Source organism: Mustela putorius, unplaced genomic scaffold (genome assembly GCF_011764305.1).
Source record: "Mustela putorius furo isolate JIRA1106 unplaced genomic scaffold, ASM1176430v1.1 tig00003901_pilon_pilon_pilon, whole genome shotgun sequence".
NCBI classification, from domain to species: Eukaryota; Metazoa; Chordata; class Mammalia; order Carnivora; family Mustelidae; genus Mustela; species Mustela putorius.
In genome coordinates, this window is record NW_025422049.1 from 13,659,041 (window position 1) to 13,683,879 (window position 24,839).

At 39.2% G+C, this 24,839-nt stretch overlaps 1 pseudogene; it reads left to right on the forward strand.

The window, feature by feature from the left end:
• The first annotated feature begins 7,242 nt into the window (after positions 1 to 7,242).
• Positions 7,243 to 8,036, forward strand: LOC123388541 (annotated as a pseudogene).
• Positions 8,037 to 24,839: the final 16,803 nt, after the last annotated feature.

A 24,839-nucleotide genomic window follows, 5' to 3' on the forward strand; every position in this document is an offset into this window, starting at 1 on the left:
TTAAGGACCATCTGCTGTTAAACTGAGGTTAGAAGTTTAAGCCAAATAAGAGTCATGTGGAAAACTCTGGGCCAGTGATTCTCAATTGGCTGCACATAACAATCTTCTGAGGAGCTCTTAAGAGATATCCAATGCTTGTGCCCTAATGGAGACCAATTAAATCAGAATGGAGAGAGGGAGCTCATCTAGGCATCTACTTTTTAAAAGCTTCCTAGGCGATTCCAATGTGCAAAAGGTGAAAACCACTGCTCTGGGCTAAAACTGCATTTCCACAGATTAATTAGAATTATGTTGAGAGAATAGTAACAAACGTGTAATATAAATATTCACAGGGAAATAAAATCATCCATCATATCCATTAGTTTAAATAACTAAATTAGGTAATATTTGCTAAGGAAACAGTTTCAAAATTCTTTACTATTTTTACCAGTGTGGATAAAGGAATAATCGGCTCTTTAACATATCAGCTCTTTTATTTTTATTTTTCTAAAATATGAATTAAATCTCTTTTCACGCATTTTTAAAATACTGGTTTGAACACAGGATCTAACAGCAAATGTGAAGGTCGACTACATTACACAAAGCCAATACTATTCTAGAACAGGGGTTCTCAAACTCCTCAGGCATCACAATCAACTGGAAAGCTTGCCCAAATCCAGATCGCTGGGCCCCATGTCCAGACTTTCTGATTCAGTAGGTCTGAGTTGGTGCCCCATAATTTTCCTTTCTGACAGATTCTCAGATGCTGTTGATGCTGCTGGTATAGAGATAACTTTAAGAACAATTATTCTATATAGAGTAACAGCTTATAATAGAGGCTTGATAACTTGATCAAATGGTACATTTTAGGGTATAGGAACCTATGATACATCCCAATATGTGTAAAGGTAGACTATATTTTCATTATTTTTTTCTAGGTCTTGCTCATGAATCACTAGATTAAAAAAAATCACCTGAAGTGCTTGTTTAAAATGCTGATTCCTGAGTTCCATTCCAGGCCAATCTAATCAGGATCTCTTTTGGTGTGGCCCATGAATGTGCATTTTAAATAAAATCTCCATGTGTTTTTTTTAAAAAAAGATCTTATTTATTTTAGAGATAGAGAGAACACAAGTGGGGTGAGGAGCAGATTGAGTGGGACAAGCAGACACCACACTGAGAGCCAAGCCTGATGTGGGGCTTGATCTTATGACCCTGATATCATGACCTGAACCAAAATCAAAAATCAGATGCTCAACTGACTGAGACACCCAGGCCTCACTCCCCATGTGCTTCTTTTGCACACTAAACTTTGAGAACCAATGTTCTGCTCTCTTATGCATTTGCTCACACTATTGCTTTTTCCTAGATGCCCTTTCTCCAAATCTCTGCAAATATCCTGCCCCTTTCTTCAAAGTCCTGCCAAATACAGCTTCCTCCAAGCACTCCCCCTTGATTTCATGACTACCACACACAATAGATGGAACAGAGAAATACTGGGTGTTCTGGGATGGGGGCAACTGGGACAATTGTAAGGGAATTATAGGATTGACTCTGAATTTTGCACACGGAGGTTATACATCTGACTTCTTTATCGTGAATGTGAAACCACAAGAGTTGTAAAGAAAGTAAATTCAAACAGTACTTAACCCTGAATCTCTTGGTCAAAGTAACTGTATTTGGGGGCAGAGGCAAGGACGGACCTGCCTGGACAGGAAAGAGGACAGGAGGAGAGAAGGAGACATAATGGTTAACTTCAAGTGTGCAGTAAGTGAATTGGATAGCTAACATTGACTTAGAGGTCTTTCTTTACCTGAGAGGAGAACAAAATAAACAATCGCCTTGCTCGTGGGTCTGGAGCCTGTAATGCGGGACAAGGAACACAGAGAAGTTAGGTCTAATCGGACCTCTGAGAGGGCTGGGGAGCTAAGTGTGGAGCTAATAAGTGACGGAGTTTTAAGTCTGGATTCAGGAACTTCAAGATCTATGGTCGTTTCCTCTAAGTGTGGTACCTGTCTTACCAATAAGAATTTGCAACTCCTGGGAACTCTCTAGATGATTATGGTGAAGTTTAAGAACTACTGGTCCACTCTACTGGAAAGGTGTATGTGGCGACTACCTACACTTGAAAAAATCCTTGTAGCTGCCTTCCATTCAGCAGCTAGTAGAAATTACACAAACTAATGTCCTACATTGGAACAGATGATACATATTTGGAAATCACAAAAAGGACTCTCATGACTGGAGTTAGGCATTTTCTTCTATTTTTTCATCCTCAACAGTTTACATAAGTTACTCAGCCCATCAACAAATATTGAATGTTTCTGACCTATTTGTTAATGGAATTAACAAGATAATAGAATTGATAATTTGTTGTCTTAAGTCTCTGACAAAGAAAAAAAATGGCTAGAACACTACATTTTTTTTTCTTAAAGATCATCGAATTCCATCATTTCATTCTGGAGACATGGAATTGACTGCAGTTCAGAGAGATCAATGACTAATACGTTCCAAGTCCCTAGAGTGACATAACCAGTGACCAGATTTCTCTCCCATCAGTCCTGTACTTTCTTAAATGTGTCAAGAATTAGTGAATATTCTGGCAGTTCACATCTGTGGAAAAAGGAGCAAACTTGCTGACTTCAGGGCCATATACATAGTGCTGTGGAGACAGGTGTATAGCTTCAGAATTTCACTTCAATGTACATTTTGCAAAGCTTTCACATAAGGGCTAGAAATTGGAAACTCATTGCCATATACTTTTATATTAATATGTGCTTTCTGGGAGTAAAATGTACCTCCACACTCTCAAAAACTCGACTGCTAGATTATCTTGTAAGCTAAGAAATATAAAACATTAAGTTTAGTAGATCAGTACATTCTCCAGGTGATACTTATTCTCATTTGACAGTTGACTGGTCACACCTGCTTTCTTTCCCATAATATGCACATGGATTTATCTTATATAGAAAAAGGCCCACCAGACATTCAATTAACCCAGCTGTCACACATCTGTTGCTAGCTCTATAAATGTGGCAATTTGCTGGTAATTACTCTTCCGATAATAATCAAAAACTTCACACCTCTTTTTTATTGTGATAGTCTCTTACTTCCTCCATCCAAACTGCCTCAATGGCTTTGTGATCCAAGGATTCCAGAACATATCCAACTATTTCAGATCTCACAAATGGACTTGTAAAAAAAGTCTGGCATCTACATTTAATGATTTGGAAGCTTACAGATATGGTCTCAGTGTATTCTATAAAATTTCAAAACAAGAACCCAGACTAGCTAATAAAGTTCTGAAGCTGTTATTCTACTGAAAACATAACCATGAACTTGTTATGAGAGCATAAGTAAATTGTACTACTGCTTTGTACCTAAATTTTCTAATCTGTAGTATATGCAGGAAGACTGAGCTCTTCATTCCACGTTACAGAATTTGGGGGGGCATAATGCATGATTGCTGTGGTCTGAATGTTTGTGCTTCTCATTCCAAACATTCATATGTTGTTAACTTAATGCCCAAGGTGGGGATATTAGGATGAGAGATCTTTGGGAGGTAATTAAATCATGAGGGCCAAGCCTCCATGAAGGGGGTTAATTCCCCTATAAAAGAGCCCCAGGGGTGCCTGTGTGGCTCAGTGGGTTAAGCATCTGTCTTCAGCTCAGGTCATGCTCTCAGGGTCCTGGATTGAACCCTGCATCAGGCTCCCTGCTTAGCAGGGCATCTGCTTCTCCCTCTCCCTCTGTCCCTCCCCAGCTTGCTCTTGCTCTTACTTTCTCAAATAAATAAATAAAATCTTTTTAAAAAGAGGCCCCAGAAAGCTATCTCACTCCTTCCACCATGTGAAGATACAAGAAATCTGCAACCCAGAAGAAGTTCCTCACCCAACCATGCTGGCTTCTGATCTCAGAATTCAGCTTCCAGAATTGTGAGAGGAAAAAAAATGTTGTCTAAAAAGCTGGTCTGTGATATTTTATTAGAATAGCCCAAAGTGGGGATGCCTGGGTGGCTCAATTGGTTAAGGCTGCTTTCGGCTCAGGTCATGATCCCAAGGTCCTGGGATCAAGTCCCCCATTGGGCTCCTTGCTCAGCCAGAAGTCGGCTTCTCTCTCTGGCTCTGCCTGCTTGTGTTCTCCCTCTCTCTCTCTCGCTCTCTGACAAATAAATAAATAAAATCTTTAAAAAAAAAAAAAGAATAGACTAAAATGGCTAAAACAATTGTTACATAAATTTCTTGGAGAATTAACTATGTCATGGTAAAAGCTTCTCCTGGATTTGAAATATACAAATCTGGAAGCACAGTGGGTTTTTCTGAATAATAAGTATTACCATTTATTTTCATAGCACTTTATATTATTCCAAATGTTCAGACCTAAGGCATTTAGTACCTGCTATGTGCCAGACACTGTGCTAAGTGCTAGAACAATAAAAATGACTAAAAAAGGACTAAAACCTAGCCCCTTGCTTTTGGGGGTCTTTGAGGCAGCCCCATAAATAAAATACCTCTTTCCTGCTTAAATTCTGAACCAACTCTATTGGCCTATTTAGGACATAGTAGTAAGTTAGGTAGATACCAAAATATTAACTTCACTTCTCATAAAACAGATATTCAAGAATCTGATGCTTCTAAAGCCAAGGAGATTTAATAATGTGAATCCCAGAATTATAGGCTTAACCATTTAGCAGGTTAGGACCTGGAAAAGCTGTCCCTGGAGAACAGGACATTCTATATGTTTCCTGTAGGCAGCTGCTTCACTAAGGACACTTAATTTCTGCAACCAAAATCACCAAAAAATTTTCTCCTCTCCCATCCTCAGTAGAGAATGAGTAGAGAATAGAGGCCAGGTGTGTCACAGTAATGGATATCCTTCCATCTGGAAAGAAATATCAGGAGTGGAGAGGAAGCATTCCCCTCCCCAACACCTGCCCTCAAGGACCTCATCTCATTGATATTCACAGAAACCCTGAGAGGTAAACAGAAATATTTTGCCTGTTTTATATAAGAGGCAGCTGAGTTCTACAAGAGGCACACAGCTAGGTTGAAATCAAAAGAATAACATCTCAATTCTTTAGGGACATAGTTACCAATGCAATTAGATCATGGACTTGTCTACATTTTTTGCTCTTGCAAGTGAGACACAGGCCTTGATTCCAAATGGTCTTGTGACCATCTAAGGTTTTGACAATAACATCTATCATCTTGTGTATAGATATGGTTATTTACTTATTTGAATCTTCTACCAAAAAGAGCAGGTAAGGCTTAAAAAATTGAATGCCGCTATTGTAAACTTTTAGAGAGAAAGCAGCCAGGCAAAAGTGAGACAAACAGTTCAGGAAGACAAAATAAAATGAGGTGGTTATCTAATGCTCACTATGAGAAAGAATACTTAATTTGGTCAGCTGGTACTGTGTTGCCATAATAGTTGTGTATCACTACTACTTACTAAGCATCTAATATGTAAAGTTGTGGTTAAGCACTGCTTATGTGCACAATATCATTTAATTTTCACAACAAATGTATGAGGAAGTTACCGTTCTTCAGATAGGAACAACTTATTTAGATCAGGTGACTTGTCTAATTTCACATAATCACTAATATGTGCCAGTGTCAGGATTTGAACCCAAGACTTCTGCCGTCAGAACCCACACTCTTAACCAGTACATTCTACTGGTCTGTCAGCGAAGAGCATAAATTGAGTTACCTCTGAAGGCAATGTATCCAGTGAGGGACAATAAAATGCATCTAAGAGAGCAGGTTTATTTCTAAACTTATAATACAGTTAGGTACCTACAACACAAATATTAAAAAGGCTTAAAAAAATTTTACAGTGCAGAGGTGAGCACAAATGAACATATTAGCAAGCACAGGACTCCTGAGAGGAGCTGAAATGAAAAAGCGATCACAAGCAAGAGTTAAGCTGAAGGCACCTGGGTGGTTCAGTGGGTTAAGCCTCTGCCTTCGGCTCAGGTCATGATCTCAGGGTCCTGGAATCGAGTCTCACATCGGGTTCTCTGTTCAGCAGGGAGCCTGCTTCCCTCCCCCCCACCCCGCCTGCCTCTCTGCTTACTTGTGATCTCTCTTTGTCAAATAAATAAATAAAATCTTAAAAAAAAAAAAAGAGTTAAGCTGAGAAGCACGTGCTAACAGAGTGAATTGCTTAAAGATGGGGTAAGCTACCTCAGGAATTAGTAAGTTATCATTACGTGAGGGGCTTCCCACAGAGGCTGGATGGACAAACACTTTGTAGATCAAACTGGGTTGTTTTCCAGGGCATCGAAAGTTCCCCAAGTCCTAAGATTCTGTGATTTAGTCCATTTATTTTGAATAGCCATAGTGCACCAAGTATTGGGATAAGGTCCTCTCATAAAGGAGAATAAGTCATAAGTTCAGAGAGACCACAGTCTAGAGGACAAATAGCACAAAACCATACATGTAGAATGAAGTGTTATATGGCACAGGGGCAAAGAGAATCACACCTAACTCAAAAGGGAAAGGGAAGTTAAAAGTGCAAATCAGACGTTCCTTGGAGGTGATGCCTAAACGAACCCTTGACGGAAGAGTAAAAAACTAGTCGGGTGTTCCAACTCTCTATTGCTGTGTAACAAAGTATCTTTAAAACTCCAACAAATATCCTACCTCAGAATTTGGGTACTTACTTAACAGCTGGGCTGGTTGGTAGGCTGCAAGAGGTTTCACTCGCATGCCTGGCACCTTGAAGGAGACAGCTTTAAAGATTAGTCTCTCTCTGCTAAAACCTTCCTTTCTTCCATGAAGTCTCGGGGCTTCTCAATAAGATCCCTCTGGCAGGGTAGGTAGAGTCTTACAAGGTGGCTCAGGGCCCCAAGAACTTCGCCCCGACAGATCAAGACAGAGGCTCCAAGGCTTCTTATAACAGCCTCAGAGGTCAGGCAATATCACAGTCAACACAATTTATTGGTTAAACGTGAGCTGGTGTGGGAGGGAACACATAAGTGTGTTCCCATACTTAATAAACCACACCTCCCTGGTGTGGTTATTCGAAACTATCATGGAGACTGGATACCACGCCAGGCTAAGAAGATTCTAAGGGTACAATTTTCCGCTAGAAGGAATATTATGCACAAAGGCAATAGCTCAGGTAAGAGTAAATCCTGAGAAGCATCAGGCTGCCACTGTTAACCCACACAATGTGCAAAAGGCAACCGAAGGGAGACCTGGGCTGCACTTAGCAGGCTCCTGAGTCCTGGGCCCCACACAGATGACCTTAAAACCAGAAATGAGGACTCCTTCTAACAGCCTGTTAAAACATGTGGATTACTCTGAAGGTCTGGGCATGCGCAGACATGCCTTAACCAAAAATATTAACAAGTCATTATCAGAGGGATGCCTGGGTGGCTCAGAGGGCTAAGCCTCTGCCTTCGGCTCAGGTCATGATCTCAGGGTCCTAGGATGGAGCCTCGAATCAGGCTCTCTGCTCAGCGGGAAGCCTGCTTTCCCCCTCTCTCTCTGCCTGCCTCTCTGCCTACTTGTGGTCTCTTTCTCTCTCTCTGTCAAATAAATAAATGAATAAATCTTTTTTAAAAAGCCATTATCAGAAACTGGCACTGAAGTGGCATCCAGGTAAAAAATCATGAGAATAAACAAGCAGGAGAGATAGAATTCAAACAAGTAGCTAAGGTATATGACATATTATTCAGATGCTAATAAATGAGACTCCTATGACAAATATGGTGAAGAAGGATTAGGTGGTGGAGGTGGAAGTCATTTTGACAGTCTGTTTGAGTTGGGCTTCACCTTGCATAACTCAAATGATGCCTTCACAGATTGATTGATTGAGTGAGTAAGTGGATGAGACTGATTTTTATTGAACTTCTTTGAAAACCCACTTGTGGACTTTTGTGGGGACTCACAGGGGGTGCCCCAAAGAAGCTGAGGCAGAGAATTGTTTTTCACTGTCTTCAGTGGATTTCTGCATTTCGAAGGGAATTCGCTCTTTCCGATATAGGATTTATGTCTTTAGGTTCACTGGGTCATGGAAGCCTCACTTCATTCTCTTCCATGTCCTTTTAGGATAGTTCGACAGGCAGCTTCAAATCCATATCAGCTTTTACTAAAATTGTTAGTGGCAGGAAACTCACTGCAAAGAGAATAATGTTGAGGGATGCCTGGGTGGCTCAGTGGGTTAAAGCCTCTGCCTTCAGCTCAGGTCATGATCTCAGGGTACTGGGATCGAGCCCTGCATTGGGCTCTTTGCTCAGTGGAGAACCTGCTTCCCTCTCTCTCTCTCTCTCTCTCTCTCTCTCTCTCTCTACCTGCTTCTCTGCTTGCTTGTGATCTCTGTCAAATAAATAAATAAATAAAATCTTTTAAAAAGAGAGAGAGAGAATAATGTTGAAAATGGTCAAGAAAGAGTCAAAGCTGAAGACAGCCAGTTAAAGTCCTTAACCGTAAGTGGTAAGGGACAGCTGCTATGCTTTGATAACAAGTAATTCAATGCAACCAATTAGTGCAGAAGTTAACTATACAAGCACCATTTGAGGATTAGCAGGAACTTCTTTTTTGAAGATTTCAAATGAACTTGACTTTCAGTGTTACTGTACCTAATCTCAAGTATTCATAACCACAACTCATGTTAGCCTCTATTTGTCAGACTCTTGACTTATTTTTGGGGCCTCATAGGACTATTTTATTTTGTCTTTAAAATTCTTGTAAATCTTTGTGTGCATCTTGCTTTTTTTTAATTATTAAATATAATCCAAGGTGGCTATGGCTCTTTCATGCATTAATACCAGCATGGATCTATTTTTCTCAATGTGTTTGGAGTGTGAGACAAGTCGTGTTAACTTGCTGTGTAGTTCATATTGCCTGGATGAATCTTCCACAACAATAATTTCATTTTTTTCAGTATTTAGTAGTGCAAGATATTAATGCATAATGATAATACATTTCTGATTTAATATAAATTGAAGATGCTTTCTAATTGTGCATGAATGCTGCCAACTTAGTGAGTTTTGACAACTGTTTAAATATATAGTGTTAAACTTAGGCTGGTAAACTGGGTCTTTGTCATTTGCTTTTTTTTTTTTTTTTAAAGATTTTATTTATTTATTTGACGGAGAGAGATCACAAGTAGGCAGAGAGCTAGGCAGAGAGAGAAGGGGAAGCAGGCTCCCCGCTGAGCAGAGAGCCCGATGCGGGGCTCGATCCCAGGACACTGAGATCATGACCTGAGCCGAAGGCAGAGGCTTAATCCACTGAGCCACCCAGGCGCCCCTGTCATTTGCTTTTATATATATATATATATATATATATACACACACACACACACGCACACACACACATATATATAATGTGAAAATCACTATAGATAGATAGATGATAGATAGATAAAAGAAATGTGAATGTGCATTTAGTGCCTTGAAAAAAAAAGTCCTGAGAAACACGAAGCCACAAAACTATGGTGTTATGGTTAAGAGTGCGGGCTCTAGAGTTAGACTTTGGAGCCAGTTTTCTCCAGTGCAAATTTTGTGTCCTAGAACCAAATTGTTCAAGGTTATTAAATTTAAGTTAATTAATTGAATTAGTTAAATTAAATTTCAGTTCTCTAGCTTCCCCTCAATCACAGTGGCCACATTTCAAGCGCTCAAGAGCTACGTGTGGGTAGTGGATACCATATTAGACAACACAGACATAAAACATCCCCATCACAGAAAGTTCTCTTGGACAGCAGTGTACTTGAAAGTTTTTTAATAGGCTTCCATTTAACTAACTTGCCTCTTTAACTCTGTATTCCCATTACAAAACTTATCAATTGATAGCCAAGACATACTGAAATGAATGGGTAGCCACACATTTTTTCACCTCCCAGTTCAACTGCTTATAAAACATCCAGTTGTGTTTGTTCCCAAACCTGTGTATTCCAGTTTACTTTTTACTTACATTGAAATTACATAACTTAGTTTAATTTGTCAACAGATAAAAATACAGACGGGAAAAGTCTTCTATGCAAATTAAGCTGAATGCCTTGTTAAGAATCAATAAAGACAAGTTGAAATTTATTTGTTGCATAATGAATCATAGGATAGAAAATTATAAGATATTAGAAGGAAAAACATCCAGAACTCTATGCTCAGCTAACTTCGAGAGTCCTTAAGTACTTACTCCACTTTAAAAAGCCTGAAACTGAAAAGTATTACACAATAATGGATGAAATTTATGACAGAAAAATGAAGCTAAACTCCAATAAATAGAACTATATATCAAATGATGGATAAACACATATGATATTCTAAATTAATATAAATATATTTATGGAGATAATCAGACATTGTATGCTTCCTATGGGATATGACAATACCATATATTAAGTCTTGAAAAAAAGAATCAAACCTCTACATCCAATCAAGTCTCTAGCTCCAATTGTGGCTATTCTCCAGCTACAATTACAATTTTATAGGAAATACAGAGGACAAAGGAACTTGTTAAACTACACCATGGGAATGCAATCAGCAAAATCCATACCTTGGGAAACTCTACAAGACAAACTTTTTTTAAAAAGATTTGATTTATTTATTTGAGAGAAAGAAGTGAAGGCAGACGCTTAACCGACTGAGCTACCCAGGCACCTCTGACCTGGTTTCTTCAACACATTGCAAAGAGAGAGAGATGGAGGGGTAACTAATGGATTAAAAAGAGACTTAAAATATAGAGCAATTAATCACAACATGTAGACCTTTTTTGGATCCTAATTCATAAATGGTGTGCAAAGTATTTTAAGATGAGACAATTGGAAATTTGTACAATAGCAGATTAGTTGATATTATTGGGGTAATTATTATTGTTATAGATGAAATAATTGTCATTATGTTAAAAAAGAGTCCTGTTCTTTTACATACATACTGAAATATTGACAGATGATATGATGACTGAGATTTGCTTAGATATACTATGGGAAGGGATAGTGAATGGAGGTATGGAGGAAGCATGATGGGATTTTTTAAAAAAGATTTTTACTCATTTGAGGGGTAGAGAGAGAGTAAGTGAGTAGGAGGGGGCAGAAAGAAAGGGAGAAGCAGACTCCCCTCTGAGCAGGAAGCCTGAAGCTGGGCTCAATCCCAGGACCCGAGATCATGACCTGAGCTGAAGCAGACACTTAACTGACTGAGCCACCCAAGCATCCCTGACAGATAGATTATTATTGGGCCTGGGTATTGGATACATTGGGACTCATTATATTATTCTATCTACTTTGTATACATTCTAAATTCTCCATAACACAAAGTTTTTAAAAATATAATGTATCATTTTTTCACCAAGTTTTTCTAAGAGACCAACTACGTCCCAAAAGCATCAGAGGAGGGAAGTGAAAGCAGAGTAATATAATAAAGATTAAGAACGTTCTAGTTATTTTCCATAATGACCCCCTCTTAATATCAAACCAAATTAAAAAGAAAAATATGTCCCTGCTTCAAACATGGGCGGAAGGCACTAAAGACTGCCTATTGGGTATTCACCACTGATTCTGGAATCAGCATTGATTGTAATCCCAGGTTCATCACTAATTGCATCACCCATGGACAAAGTAATCAATGTTTATAACACTCAGTTTCCTCATCTGTGAAGTGGAAGTATTATAAAGTCATTATGAAAACTCAATAACATAAGCCAATGTAAGGTGTTTTGCTTGTTTGCCACAGAGCCCACCTCGGGAACTAATAAGAGAGTACACAATGGAAATTGTTAGTGACAGCTTTGAAGATCATACCAATGAATCTGGATTTGCTCTATTACATGAACTCTGAACATTCGAAACACTTGAGTGAGAGAAAATAATGTTTGAGAGAATTGATTTTGATGGGACAGAAATAGAAGGTAGAAAAACCACATAGTTGTTGCAATTTTTGCAAGAAGACCTACACTTATGTGGTGGCTATAGAAATGGAAAACATGGGTGCCTGGGTTGCTCTGTCAGTTAAGTGTCCACTCAGGTCATGATCTTGGGGTCCTAGGGTGGAGCCTCGCATCAGGCTCTGTGCTCAGCAGGGAGTCTGCTGGAGATTCTCTCTCCCTCTTTCGGCCGCACCCCTTCAAATAAATAAATAAATAGTAAAAAGATAAGAAACAGAAAATAGAGGACATCCAGACACTCCTGTGAAGAGGTACTAACGTTAGAAACAGCAAGGTATCCATTTGACTCCTGACTACTAATTATCAAGGAGCCTCATCTTCAAACTATTCACCTCAGGTAGGTAGAAACACAGAAGAAAAGAAAGAAGAAAAGAAAGAAAGAAGAAAAGAAAGGTGGAGAACAAAAGAGACATTAGTCTTGGGTTTCAAAGACTGTTGTTTATTTACTCACATTACTCAGCGCTAACACTAAAGATGTCAGAGGCTTTATGCGGAATCAGGATAAATGTGTAAAGTAGCAGCTGAGGTTTAATAAGACCTGATGGCTCGGAGATGGGGTGAAGGATCGGGAAGATACCCAATGCAGTTTCCTGCGAATGACCAGATACATTGCTCTCCTGCCGCTCTCAGCTTCCTTGCCTGTAACTCCCCACTGTGGGCAGCTAATTGCTCACAAAGGGAATTATGAAAAAAGCTAAAAGTCATTTACAACTTTCACTGTTACTCAACAAAATAGACTGTTTTCCTCCAGGAAGTGGTATTCTTTATAAAGTTACAATTTCTTAAGCAAACTTTCTCCAGGCCCACAGTAGTAAGAAATGCATTTAAGATTCTCATTCCTTCCTAACTCCAATCATCCCCAATGTTATTTTTCCACTTTAAAATTGAGCAATACTCCAGCTCTTCTTCGATGATAGAGCCAGTCTTGTAATGTTCAACTGGGTAGCTCAGAGGTTTCCCTCGGGCTACTTCCATCCCTGTTTCTCCTGATCACCTAATTGAAAGGCAGCTCAAAAATGACAAGGTTTCTGCAGCTAGACTCCTAAGAGAAGACAACAGGGAACTGGAAGTTCTGTCCCCGCCGACCTTCTTGACGACAGGTGACTAGAGCAAATCCCTTACATCTGTGCTATCAGGATACCTACTTTCAAGGGAAGATCTTTTAACTCTGCAAGCATCATGGGGCCTGATGAATCAAACTGCTTTCTTTGAGTCAAATGAATTCTGGAAGCATTAAGCACTATCACGGGATGCAGAAAAAGACTGAATTACACAACAGTAGAAAAAAAATGCTTGATTTTTTTTTTGATGGGACTGTAACCTTTAAAATGAGAAATTTAGAGCTTACAAAACATCTCCTCTCAAATGCACTTCTTTTGTATTTGATCGCTTTCTCAGCTGTGTATTTTTACAGCATATTCAAGTGTAAACCAGATCACTGAAACAATAAGTTCATTCACAATTCATAGACTGTCCACAGCCACGTAAAAAAAATATTCCCCTCTGCCAATAATAGGCACAGTTTCTGCATTACTCTGAATTCCGTAAGGAAGTATTCTCAAAGGTTGTTTCCTAACCTCTTTTTTGAAAACAATAACACCTTATTAATTTAGATGGCTGGGGAACTTACTATCACTTCATCAATATTGGTTTGCATAATCTGTCCCCAAGTTTTGTTTTTTTTTGTTTTTTTGTTTTTTTAACGTGCTAGATACATAACCCTGCTATGAGAACATGCCAACACCAGATGGCAGTTGTATGCCACAGCCCCCAAGGTTTGAGCTGTAAGGTATAAACTGAGATGGTTTGAGGTGAAAGACAAATGTCCCTTTGCACAGTGTTCGTATCAAAAGCATATTACATATAACACCCACTTCTTATCACTCAGTGCCTTCCTTAATGCCCATCACCCAAGGCAAGGAGAAATTATTGAACACTACATCTGAAACTAATGAGGTACTATGAGTTGGCTAATTCAACTTAAATTTAAAAAAAGAAAAGGAAGCATAATATAAATTTAAATAATAATTAAATCCTAAAATAATTCTTTAGAACAAATGTCAACCAACTGAATTCCAGAATATAATTTTGTTCACTGCTTCTCAAAAGTCATCACACAACCTACCGCACCCCAAGCCCCAACCATGTAATAATATTTCATTAGAATGCTAATCTTCGGGGCGCCTGGGTGGCTCAGTGGGTTAAGCCGCTGCCTTCGGCTCAGGTCATGATCTCAGGGTCCTGGGATCCAGCCCTGCATCAGGCTCTCTGCTCAGCAGGGAGCCTGCTTCCCTCTCTCTCTCTGCCTGCCTCTCCATCTACTTGTGATTTCTCTCTGTCAAATAAATAAATAAAATCTTTAAAAAAAAAAAAAAAGAATGCTAATCTTCATATCCGTTATCACTTGCACTTAACTACTTTTCCTGATTTTTTTTTATCTTCAATATCTTGTTGTTGACTTAGTCAAGCATGATAGAGCCACCCTGCCTAGCTATCCCAGCTAATTGAAGGAACAGTGTTTCTTGTGGTCTCTCCATCTTCCTGCAGCTTTCTTGTTCTATTTGCTTTCTCTCTCTTCCTCTTCACTTAGGGAACATGATTTACCCTCCACAGTTAGTGGTAGGTTCCTCTTCACAATTTTGTCCCTGATTTTCTAAATTAGTTTTATTTTTCTTGATGAGAAGAATTTACTCTGCTCCGTCGCTGAAGCGGACTGGAGCTTAGCAAAAATAGCAATTAAAAATGTACCCAAACAACCCAATTCAAATATAGGCAAAGGACTTGAATAGATATTTCTCTACAGAGAATAAACAAATGCCCAATAATCAAATGAAAAGATGCTCAACACCATTAGTCATTAGAGAAATGCAAATTAAAAACCACAATGAGATACCACTTCACATCCATTAGAATGGCTCTAATAAAAAATATGTGGAAAATAAGCCTTGGCAAGGATGTAGAGAAACTGGAACTCACATGCATCATTGGTGGGAATGTAAAGCAATACAATCACTACAGAAAGTAGTTTGGTTGTTCCTCAGAAAGTTAAACACAGAATGCCCATATGATCCAGCAATTCCATTCCAAGTACCCAAGAAAAATGAAAGCAGAGACTCAAAGAGACATTTGTACATACATGTTCTGACTGACATTTTTCCAAAGCAGACATCCAGATGGCCAACAGCTGAATGAAAAGATGCTCAATATCACTCATCAGCAGGGAAATGCAAATCAAACAAAATGCAATGAGATACCACCTCTTTCGTCAGAATGACTGACGTTGAAAACACAAGAATCAACAAGGTTTGGAGATATGGACGTATGGAGAAAAAGGAATCCTCTCTCACTGTTGATGGGAATGCAAACTGGTACAGTCACTGTGGAAGAGAGTATGGAGGTTCCTCAAAAAGTGAAAAATAGAGCTACTCTATGATCCAGTGTTTGCACTACTGGGTATTCATGCCCCCAAAATACAAAAACACTAATTCAAACAGATACATGAACCCCTACATCTGTTGTAGCATTATATACAACAGCCAAACTATGAATGCAGCCCGTGTCCATCACCAGACAGATAAATAAGGAAAAAGTGTTACACACACACACACACACACACAAATATTACTCAGCCATCAAAAAGAATGAAATCTTGCCATTTGCAATGACATGGAGAGAGCTAGAGAGTATAATGCTAAGTGAAAGAAATCAGAGAATGAAAAATACTATGTGATTTCCCTCATATGTGGAATTTAAGAAACAAATGAACAAAGAAAAAAAGAGACAAACCAAGAAACAGACTCTTAACTATAGAGAACAGACTGATGGTTACCAGAGGGGAGGTGGGTGGGAGGTGGGGGAAACAGGTGATGGGGATTGAATCTACATTGTGATGAGCACTGAGTAATGTATAGAATAATTATAATGTACACCTGAAACTAACATAACACTGTATGTTAACTACACTGCACTTAAAGTTTTGAAAAAAATTAGCAACAAATAATGAACCAAAAATATCTTAAACGTTTCTCCCAAACCACTAAAGTAACCTAATTAAGTTACAATTTGATTTAGCAGTCACAAAATTATATTACAGACCAAACATATGCCCATTAATCAAAGACTATAATAATTCCTGAGTAAATGGTATAAAGTTAGCTTATGCCAAAGTTGACCTTGAAAAACCTTTCAAATATGGTTTAGTGTTGTTGTAAGTTACATGTGAATATGTTTTCATAAGGATGTGTCAGTTATTCCTCAGTGTATTTTTTTAAATAAAATGTATCTGAGTAGCAGAAAAAAAAATGTGCCCATAGGCCACTTGCTGATAGTGAAATCCTAAATAAAAATTATTTCAATTTTAAGGACAATATGCCACCAAGGAAATTTCAAATAAAGGAAAACAACCAGAACTTTACCTGGCTGTATCACAAACCCATTAGATCAGAACTAGCCAGACTAGACCAATGTTGACATTTAAGTGGCTATCAAACAATTTCCTCTAGTAGATGTAAACAAGAGACAGAATTAATCAACTTAAGAGAATAACAACTTAACAGTTCTTTAGCATATTTATGGTCTACATAGACATGAATGTTACTAATTAGGACCAATTGCCCCCAAAGTTGAATTTCCCATAAATAGGAGTACTTAAATCCACTAACCCATGTCCCAGGCAGAGGAAAGAACTTGGATTCTCCCTCCACATCACACTGGCTGGGAACCTAGTTTATGAGACCACTGCACTAGTACTTTTCCTCTGTTATTTCTAATTCTTTAAAACCCTGGGAGACAGACATTGGTATCTCTATTTTAAAGATTACAAAAATGAGGCAATAGCAGCTATGTGTCTTTGATCAAGGCCACACAGCTCTTCAGTCCTGCGACTAGGTTTCAATCACAAGTCTTTCCACACCAAAGCCTGGTGTGTGGACTTTCTCATAACAGTGCTAGCCTTCAAAACACTGGCTTACAATCAGACTAGGTATATGAGGATTTGTGCTAGTCCTCAAGAAACAAAGTTGAATTTCTGAAAGAACGTAGAATCTGAGCTTTTCCCTTCAAGTGGCCTTGCTCTTTAAATTTTTCTGATTTAGTGCAGTTTGACTGTGAAAGCCTTATAGCTCAAAGGTCCCTCAGTTCTTAGGTTAATGTTAGAGTGTCTCAGGGGACAGCTTTCTTCCTGATGACCTTGGCAGGAAAAGAAGTTAACCCCCTCATCAACTCAGTCTGTACGTGACACCAAAACATGAGAGAGCCTCAGTTTTTTAATTCAAATATTGCTTTATGTAAATCCCCAGAGCCCAGCCAAGCATCCAGGGTAAAGCAAATGTCTTCTGTAACTGCAAAGAATTCTGTTTCCAGGAAGCAGGGGATCTCACAAGCAGCCCTCAGCCCTGCTGTCAAAGAACCAGCAAAGGAATCAAGAAGAGATAAGGAACAAGCAGATAAGGGAATTTCCAGTATAGCCTAAAACAAACTAGTAAAGATGAGATAAGATGTTTGCAGAAAAAAAAAAATAACCTTTGGATGTCCAAAGGGCTAGCCTTTGACAAAATTGTGAAGGAGGTTTTCTGTTTTCTCTTTCTCTCCCTCTGCCCTCACCTCTGCTCCCCTAATTCTACTCCTCCGCCCTACGTAGTCTCAGAGCTAATGATGTTTTTTGAGTGCTTGCCCAAGCCTCCTAGAGTGGGTCTCTCTCCTCTCTGCTACCCCCTTAACATATTTTATGTCCCATAGCATCCTCCCGACCTCTCCATCCTGTGATTGTTCTCATTTAGGAGCTCTAATTAAACTCATTTGGTGAATTTATATAGCAACGATCTTGACCGCTAGTAATGATGTAAAGCATTACCCCTACCAGATCACACATTTGCATTGTGATTGGGCTTTACAAAACCTTAGACCTGCCTTTCCTCCTAAACTATTTATTTCTTTCCCTTCGTCTACTTGTGAGCCCATAAATTCTGCTATGGTATTTTTACAACCTCTCCAACAGCAGGGAGAACATTTTGACTCCACAAGATAAAGGACTAATGGCCATAAGAGATGTGGCATCTGTTTGTAAACATTAATGGAGCGATGCCTGTTAGCCTGGTACTACTTCCTAACTTGCAGAAGTTTAGAAAGTAGCTGGGGAGACAAAGTTAACACCTAAGAAAAGTCAAACAACTTCACCAAATAGGATGGCATTCCTTGATTTGATGATCTGAAACACCAGGTGACTCCAGTGTTCTGACACTATCTAGAGGAGGTGGGAGGGCCGAGGGAAAGACCCAGAAGCAGTATCCTCAGAGTATATGGCGCAGGAACTAAACGGTGGAGGGTAAATGAAGCAGTGACAGGGTCACAAGGACACTGTGAAAACAAGCCCATAACCCCAGCATGTACTTCCATCCATCTCGGTGTGTGCTGGATTATTCCAGTGGTGAGGGAACAAATGGATGAATCACTGTTTGATAAATACCTCCTGAAAACTGCCTTCCATCATTTTCCTGTGAACACATTGGAAATAGAATTGATGGCTTTTTAATTAATTCTGTCTCTAATATCCAGATGGCAAGTTTAGCAATTACACGAAGCTCTGAAACCATGATTAAGTAACTGAATTTTCACACACACATTAAAAAAAAAAAAAAAGATATTTAAAAGCACTACTTCCAGGAGTGGTTCTCAACCACGGCCCAAAGGGATTGGAGGATATTGGGGAAAGGGAGGCTTAAAAAGAACTATTGTGCTTTTTTTTATCCTTCCAAATACAGGCATGGAAGAAACAGCTGCATACATCCTTCTAAATATGGAAATGGCGGTAAAATCATTCAAATGGTCTGTTTTCAAATTATTTGAACTTCTGTCAAATTGAGATAAAATATTTTTTTTCTAAACTACTTTTCTCTTTCTGTAGGCCTTATGGTGCCAAGTATAATGTCGTTCACATAGAAGAAATTCAACAAATATTTTCCCATTGGTTGGTTGTTCTGGGAGAGATCCCAACCTTTTCAGAAAAAATTTCTGGTGTAAACTGCAATTTTCCTAACTTTAAGCTCTATTTCAGAAAGCTGTCTCTGAACTAACTGGGCCCTGCCTACTAAAGAGGTCCATTGAGTATTAACCACCAGCTTCCATTAGATGAAGATAAGATACTGATGAGCAAGGAGCGGATAAGATTGGAGTAGCGCCCCCAGCAAGGTAAAAGGGAAGAGGTAAACAAAAAGATAGGTGGGGCAATAAACTCTTCCTTCCCTCCTTGAAGAGACAGTATCACGTAGGAGGAAACCTTACAGGATTATAATCGTGGTATATATAGGCACATAATTTTGTGTACCCCTGATATAGTGCAAAGTCAAGGATATGTCCTTGGACTTTCTCATCCCACTCACCCCCACACCTTATACAATTTTCCTCCCCGGTACCTACTGATGCCTACTTCACTGTACATATATACTTACTGGTTGGGTTTGTTATCTGTTTGCCCCCCCCCCCCAGGATTTAAGTTCCATGAGGACAAAGGTAGGCCTGTCAAATTCACTACCCTTCAAATGCTCCGAAAAAGGGCAAAATCACAACATTCACACAAATACAGAAATAAATATGTGTTAAAGATTTTATTTAACTCAGTAATGAAGAAACTGGGAGAGTGTTACAACCAGTTAAAAACAGAATCCAAAGAAAGGCACATTTATAGATCAAGAATGCTGACATTTCAGAACGTAAAAATGGGAGGCAAAACGTTTTTCCACAGGGGAGGAGATGTCCTGAGAGAAACAGATTTGCTTGTTTATAGACAAGCATTATTGCCTGTAAACAATGATTATTTTGCATTAATATCAGTTATCTCCAATCTACAGGGTTGCAAGATAACTGCCATCCACGCAGGATTAGATAACCCTGAAGGTCTGCTTCAAACATGGCCTAGCTTTCCACTGAAACACAGAATCCTCCCTAGACCAACAACAGTGTCTAGCACAGTGCCTGGCACACAATGGACACTTGAAAGGGCAGCAAGAGGGCCAATATTATCAACATGAACCTCATTCACCAAACCAGATACTTGGACATCATCCCCAATTGCCCTCTCTTTCATGCTGTCCTCCCTCCATACCCAATCAGTCCCCCCATGTTATCCTTTCTACCATCTGAAAATATTTATTATCCTGCATAAGAGAAATCTGTTCTAATGTGTGCATCTCAGGATGCCATTCCTATTCTAAAACCAACTACTACCCTCAGAATAAACCTTAAATACTTTAGAAACTAAGGCCTTTTATTCTGGGAATATCTAACAAAGAAGTACACGAAAAGATCATAGACAAATCACCAATTTAGCATAGTTGTTGGTACATCACAGATGCTCAGTAAGTATATGATTATTAATTAGTTAATGGTTATTCAAAGCAGGACCTGTATAACTCGTCTTTCCCCTGATATTTTTCTGATTATAATTACAGCTTATTCTATAAATGTATCTTTTTACTTTTCCCATTTGAACTCATACCTCATAAAAAAAAAAAAAGAAAAAGAATGCTTAGAGTCTACGAAAACTATTACCTTGAATCTAAGATACTAGCATGTGAAAAGCAGAGTTAGCATCTCCAGCCTGACAAAATTTTACTTAGTTACAAGCCCCACCCCATGCCCAAGGGAGGCTCTACATGGTACTGTCAAAGTTCAGATTGGTGTAATGAAAATTAAAGGCCAATATAAGAGTTTCATAGATGGAGAAATTGTTTCTAAATTAAGTGGAGCTGGCTGGAATGGATAGCCTCTCTGACTTCACTATGACTGATGTTATTTGGAATTTTATTCTCTTCAAAGGGAGGCTGTTGTCTAAAGAAACCTTTAGAATTGATGACTAAGATGCAGCTTGGCTCTATGGCTGTGTTCTCTCCAAGAGTGCATGTTTTCTCTTGGGAGAATTTCCTTATGGTTATTGTGCACAAGACCTCACTAGGAAAAGAAAATGTCAATTTAAAAATTTACTTCCCAGGGGTGCCTGGGTGGCTCAGTGGGTTAAAGCCTCTGCTTTCAGCTCAGGTCATGATCCCAGAGTCCTGGGATCAAGCCCCACATCAGGATCTCTGCTCAGCGGGGAGCCTGCTCCCCCCTCTCTCTCTGCCTGCCTCTCTACCTTCTTCTGATCTCTCTCTGTCAAATAAATAAATAAAATCTTTAAAAAAATTTACTTCCCAGATGCCCTTCACTATGGATTCATATAATGAAATGCAGCCATTTATATTTAGCAGAATAAAACTTAAAAGAAATTACAAAAAGCACTAGTGAGACCATTTTGAAATGCTGGGAGAGAATGTAAGGCTGACCTCAGAAAAACTCTAAGTTCTGATTTGGTATCTTCCAGCCTTCCTTTAACTGCCTATCCTCAAGGATACTTCTTCCTATAATTCCCTGATGATAACCAGGGTCACTCATGTGGGAGCCATGCGAGGTGTGCCCTCCTTGGACACTATCCTGTCCTTGGTCTCCAACCTCCCCTTACCCCAACTAAACTTACCTGTTACGGGCATCTCAGTGAACTTTCCTGCTGGGAAATATCTAAGAAACCCTATTGAAAGGTGTAACCCAGTAATAAAATTATGTAATTCTCTTATCAAGTACAGTTGTATTTCACTATTTTTTTCCATCGACGATAAATAACAAAGGTAGAAGTTCAGGCATTATTAACAGGATGCTATTTCTGGAACTAGAATTCTTCCCAGGGTTCCTCAAAACACAAGGAATAGGCCTACTCATTGGAACAGCGTATGATTATCAACTACACTGACACTATACTTGATATGAAATTGTCTTGTCATTTATCTTGTTCTTTTAAAATTCAAGTGGAGGTTTTAAAAAATCCTGTTAATTGAAAGTTCAGGTTAGTTAGATTCAGGTCAATCAAGGTTTTACTCTAACAGAATTTACATAATGTGGTGACTTTCAGGCATGAGAGAATTTTTTGATTAATCAGTTCAGTTTGCCTGTAATATTGATTTAATGACCTGTTTGAATGAGTCACACTAATTGAACTAAACTGTGTTGTTTACAAGAGCAGCTGGTAATGAAAATAATGTATCCTGTATCCTTCTACAAAGTAGACAATGCAGCTCATTTTACTTATTGTTTAAAATTGGCTTGCATGAACTCTATTTTGCATGTACATTAATTTTTCATTTTACTTATTTCATATTGGTATGTCCTTTTATATATCACAAAGTGAGCTGATTTCAAGTGGAAAACTAGCATAATGAAAAAAAGGTGACAAAGTAGTCTTTTTAATCTTGCCCAAAAGTTTAGTTTTAATTTCTGTGATAGTTCTGAGAAAAAGTGGTTCTTGGTGCTCACATAAAATATTTTGGCAGGCATCAGATTGAGGATATATGCTGATTGCTTAAGGTATGTCCTAGGAATATTTTTGAATGTGGACAAAAATGATAAATACATCCTTTCTAAGGTTTTACCCGTAGCCATTTGAACTATGCCAAAATACCATTTCAAGTGTATGAGTTTGTCTGGAAATATAATTAGTCACTAAATTAAAACATTCGAATATTAAGGTCATGTCACTATAACTTAGAAGTTTTTAACCATCTATAGTTCTGCTTAAACTCTTCTTTTCCTCCCAGCCGATACCCCAACCCCATCTATAAGATACTATGAAAATACAGAAACATGCTTTGTACATCAACCCTACTCTGTCTGGGTCCAGGATCATGCTAGGTACCATGAACAATACACAGATAAAACATTTCCCAGTTAAAGAACTTAAAATCTATTTGAAAAGGCAAGATAGGGAGCCTGGGTGGCTCAGTGGGTTAAGCCGCTGCCTTCGGCTCAGGTCATGATCTCAGGGTCCTGGGATTGAGTCCCACATCGGGCTCTCTGCTCACAAGGGAGCCTGCTTCCCTCTCTCTCTCTCTGCCTGCCTCTCTACCTACTTGTGATCTCTCTCTGTCAAATAAATAAATAAATAAATCTTAAAAAAAAAAAGAAAGAAAAGGCAAGATAAATACCCATAAGCAATAAATCTAAGTATGAAAGAAAGGATAACAAGAGAGCAGAGGAAAGGCTGCAGAGCAAAGATGGGAACATCAGCTGAGCCTTAGAAGAAGGCCAATTATTAATGGGGAAAGAGGAGTAAGGGATCATTCTAGAGCAAGAGAACAGCACAAGCAAAAGGGCAGAGAACAAAGTTGACATGGTACATATTCCAATGGGGAAGAGAAGAACAATTAGCCTGACATGGCTTTAATGGTTATATTGTCTGCAGTGAGCTAGAAGGCTGCAAGAGTATTAGGTTTTGTCTCACACACGGGATAATTTGCTCTTCAAGAGCAAGAAACATGTGGGAGAAAAGCACAACAATGAAAGAGTAAGGGACCTCATTAGATCTGGTCCCTTGAATTTAGCTAGATAACTATCAAATCATTCTGAACACCTATGAATTCAAACTGAGATGTAAGGAAAAAATTGCTGGAACTTTGCAAATACAAAAGTGACCACTTTTTGCAAGGTAGGAGTTGCGGAGAAGTGAATCTGAGATGATATATGGGAAGATAAAGGTCAGGGGGAGGGAGCCTCTTTAAGCTGGAAAGTGATACAGCACCAGAGCCCCAAACTGGAACCTTTAGAAGTCTGTTCCATTGCGTTAGATCCCTTCCTGAAAGGTGTTCAGGTGGTGAAGTGGGACAGAATCCTAGGTGGGACAGTGATGTTTCACGATCCCCAGGGTCGCTAAAGTACAGGAGTGCCTGTGCCGGCAGAGTTCCCAAACACTGGAACAGGGAAACTGGCTATAGTCAGCAAGCCTGGGAGTGGGCTCTTGGATCAGTTTGCTGTAAAACATGAACCACAACACAACCAGGCAACTGCTTTCCACGCAGAACCCCTGCAAAGGGCAGAGACACAGTGACCTTCCTCCTTCCCCCAGAAGGATGAGTGCAGGTCTGCACTACAGGAGTCTGCAGAGTTTGGCAGATACAAAAGTGAAGATTGTTTTTCCCTGAGAATTTACTGAAGAGAGGGGGCCACAATGTTTCAACTCCAGGGCTGGGGACCTGGACATGGCCATTTTTATTTTCATCCTCTAAAGAGGCACAGAAAGCCTTCAAGGAACAGAAGCCACATAGAAGAACCCAGAAGAGCTTACACTGAGCCTGGCCCCTGGAAGGGTGGTGCAACTCCATTCAGGCAAGGACACTTGAAAATCCCAACAGCAGGCCCTTCCCTCAGATGGCCAGTTGAAACATCAGGGAAATACCAAATTTACCAAGTACACAGAAATGCAAAACTCCAGCTCTAGGGGAAAATAGTATATAGAGGGGCACCTGGATGGCTCAGTGGGTTAAAGCCTCTGCCTTCAGCTCAGGTCATGATCCCAGGGTCCTGGGATCAAGCCCCACATTGGGCTCTCTTCTCGGCAGGGAGCCTGCTTCCTCCTCTCTCTCTCTCTGCCTGCCTCTCTGCCTCCTTGTGATCTCTGTCTGCCAAATAAATAAATAAACATTAAAAAAAAGAAAATAGTATATAGAAACCTAGAAACCAAGGGTTATTTTTTTTCTCATGATTCTTTTATCTTTCAGTTTTACATTATCCTTTCTTTTTATTCTTTTTCCTTCCTTTTCAACTAGTTTCTTATTTTATCAACTCTTTGGAGTTTTTGTTGTTGTTTTTGGTTTTGGTTTTGGTTTTTTTTAAGATTTTATTTATTTATTTGACAGATGGAGATCAAAAGTAGGCAGAGAGGCAGGCAGAGAGAGAGAGGAGGAAGCAGGCTCCCTGCTGAGCAGAGAACCCGATACAGGGCTCTATCCCAGGACCCTGGGATCATGACCCAAGCCAAAGGCAGAGGCTTTAACCCACTGGGCCACCCAAGCACCCCATCAACTCTTTGTTTTTAAGTCTTTTTTTTTAAACTTTCATTTTTACATTTATATTTTATAGATATATTCTTCATTCTTGGTTTCCTTTCATTGT